Source organism: Physeter macrocephalus, chromosome 8, assembly GCF_002837175.3.
Source record: "Physeter macrocephalus isolate SW-GA chromosome 8, ASM283717v5, whole genome shotgun sequence".
Lineage (NCBI taxonomy): Eukaryota > Metazoa > Chordata > Mammalia > Artiodactyla > Physeteridae > Physeter > Physeter macrocephalus.
In genome coordinates this window covers 114,122,106-114,138,744 of record NC_041221.1, presented here as the reverse complement: position 1 = coordinate 114,138,744, position 16,639 = coordinate 114,122,106, and the positions used below count along the sequence as shown (strand labels likewise).

Here is a 16,639-nt window from a genome sequence, read left to right as displayed (position 1 = left end):
AGGCTCAGCGGCCATGGCTCACGGGCCCAGCCGCTCCGCGGCACGTGGGATCCTCCCAGACCGGGGCGCGAACTCGGTTGCCCTGCATCGGCAGGCGGACGCACAACCACTGCGCCACCAGGGAAGCCCCCCAACCATCTTTTATTTATGCTTTTCTCTATTTACAGACATTGAAACTGTTTCAATTGTTTTGTTTTTGCCATTAGAAAAATGCTGCTGTAAACATTTTTGCTACTCCTCCTTATGCACATGTGTGAAAAATTTTATAGGCAATATATCTAGAAGTGAAAATGTTAAGTTTTAGCATATGTAAAATTCAAATTTACTAGATATTTCCAGAATGTTCTCCGAAATGGTAGTACTCCCCCCACTGGTATATTGTTTGCCCACACTTTTGCCCACATAGACATCATTTTTTTATTCTGATGAGTGAAATGGCATCTCATTTTTGTACCAATTTGCATAACTTTGGTCATTGGACAAGCTGAATCTTTTTTTTACATACCTGTTCATTATTTTTGAACTTCTTTTGATAATGGTCTGCTTATGACCTTTACAGATTTTTTTCTACTCTTTGGTCTTTTTCTTACTGATTTATAGACATTCTTATAAACTATATTCTGGATATCAATTCAGTCTTTGTTATGTACCACAAACTCCTTCTCCTAGTCTGTTTTAACTTTAAAATGTTTTGTTTTACTTTATGTATGATCTATACATTTTTCTTCAGCCTTGTTCTTTGACATGAGCCTGTTTAATAAACTATAAATCCATTAGAGTTAGATCACTAGAAAACATACATACATATATTTTGGCCTCACTGTCAGAGAATTTTGTTAAAGGTTCAAATTATCTTTAGCATAACCAAACTTATTAAGCAGAAGTGCCCTTCTTAAAAGAGTTCTACCTGGATGAATAAGACGTCTCAACATTTAATAAAGTGACTTTCCTTAAAGCTTAATCACTATATTTTCAGAGTGCAGTTAAAATGTGCCTATTTATTCGCAGTAATTTTCAGGAAATCTTAATATTCTTTCTACATAAATACATTCATTTTCAGCAGTTTAAGGATATGTGTTTGAAAAAAATACACAATACTTAATTTTACTTAGAATGTGGCTAATTTTACTTTCTGAATCAAAAAAAAAGTAACAAGTTCCTATACTGAATTATTTATTTATTTATTTATTTTTTTTTTTTGCGGTACGCGGGCCTCTCACTGTTGTGGCCTCTCCCATTGCGGAGCACAGGCTCCGGACGCACAGGCTCAGCGGCCACGGCTCACGGGCCCAGCCGCTCCGCGGCATGTGGGATCTTCCCGGACCGGGGCACGGACCCGTGTCCCCTGCATCGGCAGGCGGACTCTCAACCACTGCGCCACCAGGGAAGCCCTGAATTAATTTTTTATTTACCACGTCAGTGGTTCTTTTTACTACACTTGATCTTAGCCAAAAGGCCAAGAAGTGATCATTTGTAGTTCTTTTTAAATGGCATATATTAGGATTGGGTTCATTTTATTAATATTTAACAAGTATATAGACCTGAAGAAACCAAATTTTCTGTCATTAAACAAAATGAAATGAAATGCTACAGATAACATAACCTTTTGATGTCCCCAGAAGTGTTTAAATAATGCTTTTTAAAGACTATCTAAAAGATTATCACCTCAGAAATTTCTATAGACCCTCCCTCAAAGAAACAGATGCAAGTTTAACTGATATATGAAATTTAACCTATAGAATTGGTAGAACTGGTAAAGAGATATTATAAATTCTCAATCAGTCACAGAGTAAGGATAAAGTAAATCCACAGAAAATTTGAATCTTCAGTCTGTTATTTCAGACCCCTTTGTCCACTGATTCTCCTGTAAGAACTACTAAAAAGACTCAAAACACGCATGGTGGGTGGATGGAAGGAAGGAGCTTTGCTTTATCTTCATTAATATACCAACTTCTTTTAAAAGCTCTATTGAAGAGCAAAACAACCAAAAGAAAGAAATGAGCAGGTGAAAGGCTGATAAGACTACATAATCCACAAATAGGATCATTAGCTCCTGAAACATCAAGTTTTAAAGCAGTACTAAATAAGTACACTTGCATCTAGAATTGAAGAACAAGTCAATAACATCTGTGGGAGAGCTTGGACATGCAGCCATCCCTGTGCATCAGTTCACTCTATTAAGATTTGTATTTACAGATGGCCAATGGGCACACAAAAAGATGCTCGACATCACTCATCATCAGAGAAATGCACATCAAAACTGCAGTGAGATATCACCTCACACCTGTCAGAATGGCTGTCATCAAAAAGGCTACAAATAAAAAATGTTGGTGAGGATGTAGAGAAAAGCGAACCCTTGTTACACTCTTGGTGGGAATGTAAAGTGGTGCAGTCAGTATGGAAAACAGTATGGAGGTTGCTCAAAAAAAAAAAAAAAAAAGAGAGAGAGAGAGAACTACCATATGATCTAGGAATTCCACTCCTGGGTATATATCTGAAGAAAATGAACGAAAACACTAGTTTGAAAAGATACATGTACCCCAATGGTCATAGCAGCATTATTTACAATAGCTAAGATATGGAAGCAACCCAAGTGTCTATCAACAGATGAATGGAAGATGTGTTTTATGTATATATATTATATATATATATATATATATATAATATATATACACATATATATGAAATTCTGCCACTTGCAACAACATGGATGGACCTAGAGGGTATTATGCTTAGTGAAATATGTCAGACAGAGAAAGACATACTATTATCACTTACATGTGGAATCTAAAAAATAAAACAAACAAATGAATGTAACAAAACAGAAACAGACTCACAGATAGAGCAAACTAATGGTTACCAGTGGGGAGAGAGAAGGGGAGGGGCAAGATAGGGGTAGTGAGTTAAGAGGCACCAACTACTATGTATGAAATTAATAAGCTACCAGGATACATTGTACACCACAGCAAACAGAGTCAAAATGTTATAACAACTTTAGAGCATAATCTATAAAAATATTGAATCACTATGTTGTACACCTGAAACTAATATTGTAAATCAACTATACTTCAATATAAAGAAAGATTTATAATTAAAACACGAAATTGCATTATTTATGGTGAGGTAAAGCTTGGACAGAGAGGGAAAGAGAAAAGAGGTACATGGCTGGAAGTTTCTTAAAATGACAGACTGAACGAACAGCTGGGCTGACTCAATTTCTCCTCAGTGTTTTAAACTGAGAAATGAATCTGTAAGGACTTGTGATGATCTTTCCTCTGCCATCTTCTAGAGGTTTCTTGTTTAAATACCACTTTCTCTTTCTCCTCTCTTCAGGATCCATTTCCTCAAAATATCTAGGCACCGCAGGGGCATACACCACTGTGAAAATACACGGCTATTTCATGCTACTCTGACGGGCTCTCAAGTTGCAAACTATATGGAGAGAGGGAGATGTGGAAGGAGCCTGCCACGGGCCCGCAACTGTGGGTCTGTTCTGTTGACACTGGATAAATTTCTCATCCAACATCAATAGAACAGCCTGCTCCGTGCCAACCCTTGACTGAATTAGCCACTTCAGCAAGTTTGGTGGTTTTCTGAAGAGGACAGCCCAGCAGCTCTGCAGTTAGACAGCCACATCCCGGCTCCAGCCCTTCTCTAGTAGCTGTGTGACCTGTGAAGGTAGTCTCTCTGAGCTTCAATTTTCTTATCTCTGAATGCAGTGTGCACACGCTGCCTTTCAGCTTTGTGGTGCAGAGCAAAGACGGTGAATGGCAAGTACCTGTTGGGCGTAAAGAGTGCTCCTGGAATCCGGCTCCTGGATCCCATGGGGAGCCAAGGGATCCATGTCTCAGGCGGGTCAAGGAAGTTCGGTGCTTCTTCTATCCCTGGAGGCCGTGTACACAGATGGCACAGCCATAAGACGGAGGAGGGCTGCCCACTCACATGGGACTCTGTGAAACCAAGAGACAAACCTTTGCTGTGTTAAGCTCCTGAGATATTACTTTCTACTGCAGCATCACCTGGGAATTGGCTAGAAATGCAAATTTTCAGGGCCCATCCCTGACCTGCTAACTCAGAAAATCTGGAGATGGAGCCCAGGGAATCTGTGGTTTAACAAGCTCGCCAGGTGATTCTGATGTACTCTCAAGTTTGAGAACCACCGCACAGGCGTCCTGACTAACCCAATCCAGCACATAATGAGTATTGGAGAAATGGTATTACTAAGTCAAACCACTTGCAACAAACCAGTTATTACAACTAAGTAAAAACACTCCGGGTTATATTCCTCAGGACAGAATACGTTGGTCATGTTTTATAAATGGAATCTTGATTCCCAATTAATATCTGCACCTTCCTCTATTTGGAAATGAAGATGGGGGAACTCTTCAGATGATCCAGAAACCTAGGATGTGGGAATCCAGATGCAGGAGTCAAGTTTATGATTACAATTAAATTGATATATGAGATTCCTCGGCAAAGTCTGGAAATCAAATCCCCCAAATTTATAAATATTTCATAATCAATTATGCAACACAGCTGAAGTTACCAAATAGTAATCTCGTAAGAAAAGTTGCAGTTGTATAGTGTTTTCAGAATTACATATATCTAACTTCTACAACAAAGTGTGAGTGTGCGTGTCTGTTATAGTGAGGTTGGCCTTCTTTGATAAAATACTTAAATTTAATTATGAGAGTTCAGTTTTGCTTTCTCACCTTTTCTTTGTTCATTAATGTCAGTTTAGACTTTTAAATTTTGCTTTGGCTGCACCAGTGCTTTAGGTGTTGGAATCACCAGACTGTGATTCTCAAGCAGAAAAAAGCAGGCTTTACACGCTCAGGCTGAGCCAGGAATCCACCATGTGATAACTTTGGAAATTTTTTTAATGGCCTAAAATCTTTACACTATGTTGTACAGAGCCTAAGGTTTTGATTCCAAGATGATAGTGCCTCACTTATCATGCCCAGCCTCATTAATTTGATGTGATAATCCATTTTTCTCTTAAAAGTGCTGCATAACCTATTTATTTGTCCTTATTAAAATGAATTAAAGCAAATTTTGTTTGAAGAATTTGGTGGCACTCATGGAGCTTTCTTGCAGATCAGCAAAATCAGATTTGGAAATCACTTTTCTGAGGATACTGCAACTTAACCATTCTTAACTAGCATGCACAAGAGGAAAGAACAACAGAATTTTCCCCCCAAGGACTTTTTTTAAGAATTAGAGGACAACTCTGCCCTCTTATTTGGAATGTCTGATGCTAGTGGGAATCAGAATGTTTCTATGTTGTCTGTGCTAAGGAATTTTGTCTTTTTAAAGTACCAGGCTATGACAGCCGCATTTCCATCATTATTCTCAAAACAGAGAATCCCCAGCAAATGGATTTTTGTAACACATTCAATGTGCTGTTCTGCTAGTCCTTAAAAATCCATGCTTCCTCACCTTGGAGTTTCATACTACCTGAAGACTCCATTCATCAGTCATTTAACAAACACATCTGTCCTCTCTGGCTTTAGATATTTTTCTATTTTATCTTATTTCCTATGCCCATCCCTCCCTTCTATAAGCAGCCATTCTGATATGTTTAACGTATACCTTCTTATTTGTATCTGCCAAGTATGTACTGCTGTTCTGCATGTATGTACTTGTTATTTTTTTAAATGACCTTGTGTTATATATTGAATTTTCTTCCACACCGCTCTCACTCAGCACTATGTTTTTAGATACAACTACATTGCCACACACACAGCCAGTCCATTATTCCCAATTCTTGTATATTAATGATGGAGCCTTTTTCTAGTCATTAGGTATAAAGGGTCAAACAACAAAATTCATGGTTTCTGTTTCCACAGTTGGGAGAATAGACATTAAGCAAATAACTGCACACAGTATGGTAAAGTATTCACCATTCAATTTTTCAATATATTTATCAAATGCCTTCCATACGCTAAATATGATGTTAAGCACTGGGGATGAAACAGAGAATGAGAGAGAAGACATACCTGCCCTCATGAGGCTTACATTCCAGAGGATTAACCAAGACTTGCAGATGGCGGTAAGGATTTAAGGTCAATGGCAAATGATCAAATGGTTTTCTGCGATAGAATGATATGATGACATTTGTATCTTTGTTCGAGATGCAGTAGGAATAATGGATTAGAGGGGACCAAGATGGGATTCAGGGAAACCAGTTAGGAGGCTGTTGCAGTGAAACAGTTAAGAAATGACAATGGCTTCAATGGGGGTGGTGGCAGTGGAAAAGGAAGGAAGAAAGAGAGGGACGTGACATATGTTGGAACCAGAAGACGAGATTTGCAGATGGATTACCTGTGAGAGATGAGGAAGAATCAAGGAGTATCCCTGGGTTTCTAGTCTGAAAAGTGAGATGAGGAAGTCTGAGCGTGGGTCAAGTTTGAGGAGAAAAGCAAGGCCCTGTCTGGATCATAATGTTTGCACGGCATCTAAATGGAGGGTGTCAAGCAGGGGTGGGACACATCTAATGCGGGGTGTCAAGCAGCAGTTGGGTGGGTGAATCTGATCCCCAGAGAAGAGGTGTAGACTGAAGATGCATACTCGGGAGTCATCACATATGGATGGTCTTTCAAATCACAGGAATGAAGACAGAGGCAAAAACAAGAAGGGGGTTGGCACTGCAGAGCTCAAATGAATCCCATCACTTACAGACTGGATGGAGGAGGGCAAAGTCAGCAGGAAGTGATAATGGAGCGCTCAGGAAGGATCTACTGTGTTAGAGCCACTTAGATGCCTGTATGCTTCCCTAACTAATGCCTTGAGCCAAGAGATGCGGAAGGACGCCTATAGAGAATGCTGTATAAAGAGGAAGTGACAGTTAGGAAGCAGAGATGGTGCGTGCAGACAAATCTTTAGAGAACATAGGAATGAAGGGGACAAAAGAAGGCGGGGTGGTATCTAGAAGGGAAAGTTGGATTAAGAAAAGGAGTTACTTAGGTGGGTGAGACTTGAGCATGATTAGCACACGATACACACGTACACAGGGATAACGGACAGTGGAAAGCTGCAGACAGACAGCAGGTGGAGTCCACGCCTGCGGGCAGAACCAGGCTCCCAGGGAGAGGGGGGCAGTTCCCCTTGGATGGCATCCATTCCACACCTTTCCCTGGATGCTACAGCACTGACCAAATGTGGTAAGAGGAGGAGCCAGTTTGAGAGCTCTGGCTGGATGGGTTTCACAATGAGCGTAAGGAAAGGGGCCTTATTCCTTGAAAAGTAATTTGTTCAAAGGTCACTGTCAAAGCAACGAGGCCTCAGAACAAGAAGACGTCTATAGAGTTTGGCAGAGAATCTGATTTTACATTGTCACGGGGCAAATTTGGGTAGCAAGAAGGTTGTCTGGTGGAAGAAAATTACTCTCTTCTGTCTGGGAAGAGATAACAGGCTTTGACAGAAACCCAGAGAAATCGTGCAGCCTTTCCTTGTGTTTGTCGAAAAGCTGAAAGCGCCCTCCTTTTTCCAGCTTGAAGAGGTATATAGAGCAGAACACAGATTCTCCAAGGGAAGTAAAATTCAGGAACATCAGAATAAGTAAGGGGAATGATAAACCCAATGGGTGGTGGTCAGAAGACACATTCGCTGGGCACAGGCCAAGGTGAAGTTCCCTCTGAGAACTTATCTAGGAGTCTAAGAGGACCTGTGAGGAATTTTCTACTTAGGCCTTCAAAAAGACCATGCACAAATTTAATAACAGCATTTAGTAACAGCTAAAGGATAGATGCAAATATGTCTAAATATATTTATTTCTTTAAATCGTAGGCTGAAGCGTACAGCTGTTTAATTCTCCTAGTCATAGTATTCATAGTGTTCCGGCACCTTCTGAGTTGACTTCTTATACCTAGTAATAAATTTATCAAATCACACCCTACCATTTATTTTTCTGATGTTTATGCCATGGAGACGTGTAAGTAGTTGGATCCCAAAGCCACAGCCAAGAGGCCAACATTGACCATGGGCAGCTCCGTGGTAGGCAGAGTAGCCCAGAGGAAATAAGCCATCCTGCAGAGCTAGACTCTCAAACCCAAGCTCGTAAAATAGCATCACAGGTAGTAAACAGAGGGGCAGTATATTATGTTGCAAAGAATGCTTACTTGGGAACCAGGACTTTGCGCTGGCCGGCCACTAACACAGTGGTCTAACATAGTGCCACTGACTAGTGGCCTGCCCCTTACCCATGCTGACCTCAGGCAAGTTACTAAGCTCCCTGTCATTTCATCTGTAAAGTACCTCTAGGTACTCAGGAATTTTTAAGGTTTATCCTAGTTTTAAAATACCTTGATCTGATATATTCATCAGGATTAGTTAGGTTTCACGGGGCAGAAGCAGACCTCAAACTGACTTAAGTAAAAGGGGAGATTTATCGGCTCCTATAACTGCGAAGCTATTGGCAGCCTACGCAGCCCCTTCTGAGAAATGGAAAAAGGGACTCCTGAGTGAGTGTGTGGCTTGGCACCCAATGGGAGCCTTTGTGTGAAAACAACAAAGAGAACAAAAAAACATGTCCCTTCCTCTAGGTAGATGCCTTTTGGCTCCCAGATTCGCAAAATGGATTCAGCCCCTTTTCCCCCTTTGGCTGAAAACCCTTTGCAATTCACAAACTCTATACAATGGCCTTGAATCCAAGGGGGATCTGGCGTCAAGCCCAGCTATCTGGGGACTCCAACACTGTCACCAGGACTTATTCTCACTTCCTCCTGGCTCTGCTCGCCTTTTATTGAATCCATTCCTCTGTGCGCATGCATGTGTGTGAGAGAGAAGGTGTGCGTGTGTACGCTGTGTCACGTGCTGATCTCCTGGATTTGAGGGTAGGTGGGGGTCCCATTCACACCACGTGGACTGAGAGAGCAGGAGAACGCAGGGTGCTGTTCCTAGAGGAAAGGGAAAGGATGGATGCTGAGCTGGGAAAAATAATCCTTTTCCTTATGCATCTCTGGAGTTTTCAATCGGCTTACCAAGTAGTCTTAGAAGAGCTGAGGAACCCCTCAACTTATTACATCAGCAGAAACCTTGAAATGATACCAGCCAATGCCGACCATACTGAGGTGAACGTGGTATATTTGTACATCGCTGGGGCCATCATTAATTGACACAAGGTTTGGAAGGCTATTGAGCAATTTTGATCAATAAGAATAAAACCTGCTTGTATCATCTGGCCCTTAGTGATACCTTTGAGAACTTATCCAAGAGAACTAACTCAAATTTTAAAATTCATGTGTGTGAAAATGTTTACTCGACATTATCTATAAGTTGGAAATGGCCTAGATGTCAACCACAGGGGAACAGATAAGTAAATTCCAACATAACAACTGAATGAAATATTGAGTAGCCATTAAAATGACAATTATGAAGAGTATATAACAAGTCTGCTAAGTGAAATAAGGTATGTAAAAAATGATATAACCCTTTAGTGACAACAGAAAAATATACAAGCATATAGATGAAGCCTAGAAACACCTACAAATGGAAATCATGTTTGTGTTTACAGTGGAGGGTAATGGAAAACTATTTTGTCTTTAAGTTTCTTGCAATGTTGATATAGTATTGTTTTATAATAAATAAAATTTAGTGAGAGAATTCTGTGATTTAAGAATAATTATCTCAACTTCCTCATACGGGGTTTGTGAGGATTAAATGAGATAATACGCATAAAACGTTTGCAGACTGCCTGCCACATAATGGGGATGAAATAAATGTTCGCCATCAATAGTAAGGTAATACATTTAAGACACTATGTGCATATTATGTAGTGTTAGAAGATAACAGAAAATGACTTTCTCACTTGAGATTTCTCCTTTAATTCTAAGAGAAAGCAATTTCCGCTTACTGTAAATCCCCTTCCCAATTCACACTGCCTTACTTTATTGATCTAACCTCAAGTACCTTCTATGGTGTTTCCTCACAGGTTTGTGGTGAGGAATCCTGACCTAAGGGAGGTCTTCTTGGAAAATTTTGCTGGGAGGGTCAGAATATAAGTGTCTACCTGGATTAATACAGCTCAGAGGAAAATGAGAAGAAGGGGAGAAGGGCAGTTACAGGAGAAGAGGGAAGAAAACTGACTTTAAAAAGTCAATGTTTTAACTACTGTATATAAAATAGAAAAACAACAAGGTCCTATTGTATAGCACAGGGAACTATATTCAATATCTTTTTTTTTTTTTTTGCGGTACGCGGGCCTCTCACTGTTGTGGCCTCTCCCATTGCGGAGCACAGGCTCCGGACGCGCAGGCTCAGTGGCCATGGCTCACGGGCCCAGCTGCTCTGTGGCAAGTGGGATCTTCCCGGACCGGGGCACGAACCCGTGGCCCCTCCATCGGCAGGAGGACTCTCAACCACTGCGCCACCAGGGAAGCCCAAGACTCAAGTAATTTAAGTTTAAGAATTAATTATACAGAGATGAATTTTACTGATATTAATAGAGTGTCTAAATGTGTGTTTAGAAAGGTGAGACTATAAGCAACTAGCATGCTGTTCTACTTTTCTCCTTGTTCAAGGAGTAGTCTCTATTTTCCATTAAATACTATTTTTTACTTTTCACTAAGCTATATATATATATATATATATATATATATATATATCTGAATCACTTGCTATACACCTGAAACTAACACAACATGGTAAATCAACTATACTTCAATTTTAAAAAGTCAAAGTTTTAATCACATAATATAAATCACATATGTAAATACATCCTCATTCTAAAATATTAGAACGTTAGAACATTACAGCTAACATGCCAGCTAAGGCTAAAACAACTGTCTTAGTCAGCTTGAGCTGCCATGACAGAATACCAGACTGGGTGGCCTAAAAAGTCATTTATTTTCTCACAGTTCTGGAGGCTGGAAGTCCAAGATCAAGGTTCCTACAGGGTTTATAGGGTTTGGTTTCTGGTGAGAGCTCTTTTTCTGGTTTGCAGAGGGCCACCTTCTCAGTGTGTTCTCACATAGTGGAGAGAGAGGGAGAGAGGGAAAGAGAGAGAGGAGGCAGGGTGGGGAAGAGCTAGCTCTTTGGTGTCTCTTCTTATAAGGACACTAATCCCATAAAAGCAGGGCCCTACCTTTATGGCCTCATTTAACCTTAATTACTTCCTTACTCCAAATATAGTCACCCTGGGGGTTAGGGGTTCAGCATATAAATTCTGAGGGACACAGACATTCAATCCAGAACAATGTCATCCTCTCCTTCCCCCACCTAAATGCTTCTTCTCTAATTATGCCCTCTATTATCAGTTCTCAGATACAGGGATGTTCTAGACTTTTTTCTTAAAAGCAATCAAACAAAAAAAAAACCTATAGATTTTATGACGTCGTTTTAATTGTCTAGTTTTTAAAATCTTCCTGTGTGTCGACTTCTTCAACTTTTTAAAAATAAAATATGTCTTGGGGAATTCTCAGAGTGGTATACAAGTATCTACTAGATTATTTTTAGTTGCTGCACGATATTCTAAAATATGATTACCAGATCCTATTAGCTATTTTAAATAACTACCACCATATTGATAAACGTTTAAGTCATTTCTAGTATTTTTTCCCAATTACAGACTATCCTGCAATGAAAATCTTTATACCTGCCTCTCTATGACAAAGGTGAATGAATATTTCTCCAGGGTAAATACCCAGAAGCTGAATTGCAAGATCATGGAATATGCAGATTATCAACTTTAATAGATACCGTCAAACTGTCCTCCAAGGTGGCTATCCCAATTTACATTCTCACTAGTAATTTATAAGGCTACTTGAACATCCTTGGCAATATGTGAGAGTATCAGACTTTAATATCTTTGCCAATCTGATGAGAACAAAAGTAATCTTATTGTTTAAATTTGTACTTTCCTGATTAATGTGAAGTCAAGCATCCTTTGGGATATTTATTGGCCAACTGCATTCCCTCCTAAGTTCTGCTTCTTTATGTGTTTTGCCCATTTTTTCCTATCAAATTGTTTATCACTGTCTTACTCAATTTGTCTGGCTCCTTTATATGTACTATATCCTTTGTCTGTTAGTTAGGTTGAATAGAGGTTTCGCTCTTAGGGTCAAAGAAGTCCTTTTCTGTCCCAAGATCCCAATCATGTTCTCTTATATGTTCAACCAACTCTCTTATATTTTGTTTTTGTTTTTCTTTTAGATCTTTAATCCATCTGGAATTTATTTTTGGAAGTGGTGTGAGGTAGGAACTAACTTTACTATTTTCTGGAATGGATAGCTAGCTGTCCCAGTGTAGAGAACTGACTCTTTTTGTTAGAAGCTCAAGCTCTAAAAAGAGAAAACACTTTTGTGTCTCACTGTTTCTGGACCCAGCTCAAGAGGAAAATGCACTGGTGCATAAAGACATCCCCAACATGCCCCAGAAGAACAGGACCACACCCTTGGAAGCACGGAACCCAGGGTGTATCCATTCTTCATGCAACAGACATATACAGTAAGTGATACTTTAGTAAGGTTAAACATTAAACTTGAATTGAGAGATGACTTCAATATTGATGTCTCTCAAAAGCACAACACCTTTTCTATAAATGAAATTATCAACCCCTGCTTTATCTCTTTTACAATTAAGATTTTCCCCTAATTTTGTTTTGACTGAATAAGCACACATTTAAATTTAAACAATTTTCTGAAATTGTGTTATGGGGAGATTCACCAGAATGTTACACACATTAGAACCAAACTCTATTTTGTCAAGTTAGCAGCGGCATTAAACACCACCCACCTCAAGGATGTTTTGGACTTTTACTTGCTTCTCGAAAGGGCTGAAACAAGGTATCAGCTGCATGTAACTCCCGTGCTTCTTTGGCCCGACTGCACAGGGCAGGTGGTGGCTGCACGCTGAAGGCCTGGCTCTGAATTCTGCCTCAGCCACGTCACAACAAGAAGGCACTGGCCACGTTTTCTTAATGTCTGTTTGCCTCATTTGCCTCATCTGTCGAATGGGGATAATAGTAACACTTAGATATTAGAATCATTGAAAAGACTAAATGCACTGATACCCACAAAGCTCTTCAAGAAGTCTCCAGCATGACCAGTGTTCCACGGCAGGGGAAGATTTCAGACCTGCAGGTGCTGCTTTCATAATGTCCCACTTTTCTCCTTTTTAAACTTTGCATGTTTTCAGATTCACTTCTCTTTAACATTATTAGGACTTTCTTGTTTATTTTCAAAAATAGAGTCTTGGGCTTCCCTGGTGGCGCAGTGGTTGGGAGTCTGCCTGCCGATGCGGGGGACGCGGGTTCGTGCCCCGGTCCGGGAGGATCCCGCATGCGAGGCCCGTGTACCGCAAAAAAAAAAAAAAAAAAAAAAAAAAAAAAATAGAGTCTTTGTCCTGAATGCACTGTCAAGGAAAGTTTGGAAATGTCTTTGCCACCAGCCTAATGGGAAGAGCACCCTGATCCCCAGACCCAGCCTGATCCCAGGTGATGTACGTCCCAGCACTGGACCCTTTCGTAGTTGCCCCAGGCCAGCTCCAGGTCCACAGCACTCCCGCTCCCCCGTGAAGCTTCAACGGCATCTTGTCATGTTTACTGTCTGAGGTCCTTTCCGTGAGTGGCACTTTGGTAGGACATTTCAGATATCTAATCCCAGTTTAAAAAAACTAAGGCTCAGGATTGCCAGGGTCACCTAGGTTTCCTGGGTCCCACCCCTGTGCCCTTTTAGCCCTTTTACAGGGTTCCTCCCCATGTACCAAACGGTATCTCACTAGAGACCCTCATTTTATACAACCCAGGCCTCAGTTCTCATTCAGGGGCTCCCCCGTCAACCCCACCCTGGGGGATGATCAGTTTGGGAAACACTTCGTATGTCTGGGGCTCTGCCCTGAAACTGATGAAGTCCTCGTCACCCAAGAACGGCCGTAAAGCACCCAGGGTCCTTTGTTATGCCATATTAGCGGAGAACCAGAGGTGAGAAGATTAGTCACTGAAGAGGCTGAGGATATGGGAGGCATTGTTCATTCTGCAGAAATCCCAGAATGGGACAAGAAAAGGGACAAGGACAATAAAGGGAAGTTAGGAAGGGAGGAGTGGGAGACCCAGTCGAGGGAAAATTTCAGAGCCGTATGGACAGTAAGACACTGGAAAGAACTGCTGGGAGGAAGGGCCAATGTTTGGATGATAACCAAGAATAACAGGGATGTCCAGCATGGTGGATACAGTTCCGCAAATCTAGAAGGCAGTCCCTCTGATGTCGATAGAGGCCAGATGCTCCATTACACTAAAAAAGATAAGAAGTGCTATACCATGCTCATAAACACTGTGCAAATATTTAATTTGTAAAATAACATTACAGTGGGGAGGAGATCAAGATGGCAGAGCTCACCTCCCCCACAAACACATCAAAAATACATCTACCACAGACATAAAAAAAAAACCTAGAGTTACCTAAAGGGGAAGGGGGGGAGGGATAAATTTTTAATTTGGGATTAACAGATACACACTACTATATATAAAATAGGTAAACAACAAGGACTTACTGTATAGCACAGGGAACTATATTCAACATCTTATGATAACCTATAATGGAAAAGAATCTTTTAAAGAATAGACATATATATGTATAACTGAATCACTTTGCTGTACACCTGAAACATTGTAAATCAACTATACTTCAATAAAAAAATAAAAATAAAAGAAATACATCTACATGTGGAGCAATTCTCACCAAAAACAAACTACAAACTAGAATAAAGACTCTTTTATAACCAAGGCTGTAAAGAAAAATCCACACAGAGTCAAGTAGGAAGGGAAGAGAAGCAAACACAGGAACCGTGCTCCTAGAAGTGGACAAAGAAGAGGTGGCGGGGGAGGGGCGGACTACACAGGCTCAGAGATCCTCCCTGGGGAGTGAGGGGTTCAAACCACATAGTGGGCAAGTCAGCCCTGGCGTCTGACATTGGGAAGACGAGTCCCCTTAGCTGGTTTGAAAACCAGTGGAGCATACAGGAGGGCTGTATGAAACTGAAACTCTGCTCCTGAAGGGTGCTCATATGCTTGCTTACTCCCAGCAACAAGGCTGAGGAAGATGACTGACACTTCCCTGGGGCTCCAGCTGGTTTCCTGCAACCATTCTAGCACATGCCCTTGCCCCTCTAGCTCCGTAAAGCTCCCCACTAGGGTGAAGGCTGCCATTGCCAGGGAGAGTGCAAACTTTGGGGAGACAGAGTTGGTTCAAATCCAGCACTGCATCCGAGCAAGCAAGGACAGCCATTACCGGTGCTCATGAAGGCAGTGGATTGGGAGATGTCTGGAACTCTGACTGGCACGCCAAGACCATCCCAGCTTGCTCCCTGGATCACGTCTGGCACCCGCTCTGGCTCTTCATGCTTCAGCACTGCTCCCCTCTGGGGCAAAAGTGCCATTGCCAGGAGACTGGAGAACACACACTTAGCAGGAACAGAACCAGCTCAGACCTGACCCTCAGGGCTTCTGCTCTAGCAACTTGGGCTCTTCCCCTGCCCCAAATAGGGCAGTGACAGCCACTGAGCATAGAGGACCTGACTCATACCTGGCTCTGGCCCTACCCCTCCATCTCCAGCCCCACCTCCCACCAAGCTGATAGCTGCTAGCACATCCTGGGGAAAGACATGACCTGTGCTCACCTCAGACCCAGCTTTCCCACCAAAGCCACTGAGCACACATAGACTGCATAGGGATGTACCCACACAAGGACATCCTTTCAAGACAGGGACAGGTAACTGGTTCACCTAATTTCACAGAGAAAGTTAAACATAATAAGAAAACAGATGATTTGCTTCAAACAAAAGAATAAGAAAAAACCCTAAAAACAATTAATGAAACAGATAAATAATTTACCAGATAAAGAGTTCAAAGCATTAGCGATGAGAATGCTAACTGAACTTGGGAAAAGAATAAACACAGTGAAAATTGTAAAGAAGAACTAGGAAATATAAAAAAGAAGCAGTCTGAGCTGAAGAATACAATAACTGAAATGAGAAACACACTAGAAGGAATGAAAAGCAGACTAGGGGATACAGAAGAACACATAAGTGATCTGAAGATAGAATAATGGAAATCACCCAATCAAAACAGCAAAAACAAAACAAACTTATAAAAACAGGGATACTTTAAGGGACCTCTATGTCAACATCATACTAAAATTCACATAATAGGGGTCCTAGAAGGAGAAGAAGGAGAGAAAGGGGTTGAAAATATATTTGATTAAATTATGGGTGAAAACTTCCCAAACCTGAAGAAGGAAATAGAAATTCAGGTACAGGAAGTACGGAAGGACACCACCAATGGACAGATCATCCAAAATGAAAATAAATAAGGAAACACAAGCTCTAAATGACACAATAGACCAGATAGATTTAATTGATATTTATAGGACATTCCATCCAAAAACAACAGATTACACTTTCCTCTCAAGTGCACACAGAACAGTCTCCAGGATACACATCCTGGGTCACAAATCAAGCCTCAGTAAATTTAAGAAAACTGAAATTATATAAAGCATCTTTTCTGACCACAACACTATAAGATTAGAAATGAATTGCAGGGAAAATAATGCAAAAAACACAAACACATGGAGGCTAAACAATACGTTACTAAATAACCAAGAGATCACTGAAGAAATCAAAGAGGAAATCAAAAAATACCTAGAGA

The 16,639-nt window shown here is 40.8% G+C and overlaps 1 long non-coding RNA gene across 4 annotated transcripts in view; it reads right to left on the bottom strand.

The window, feature by feature from the left end:
- The window catches only part of LOC114486752 (uncharacterized), a 118,742-nt gene that overhangs the window by 84,037 nt on the left and 18,066 nt on the right, over positions 1-16,639 (bottom strand). For 3 of the 4 annotated variants that reach the window (XR_003681015.2, XR_003681016.2, XR_003681014.2), the window contains exons 4-5: positions 12,733-12,942; positions 3,779-3,950 (exon numbers count right to left, since the gene is read on the bottom strand). This is a non-coding gene — a long non-coding RNA (uncharacterized lncRNA). Of the gene's footprint in view, positions 1-3,778; positions 3,951-8,718; positions 8,898-12,732; positions 12,943-16,639 lie in introns of those variants that run through there. The other variant, XR_003681017.2, reaches the window with a different exon arrangement.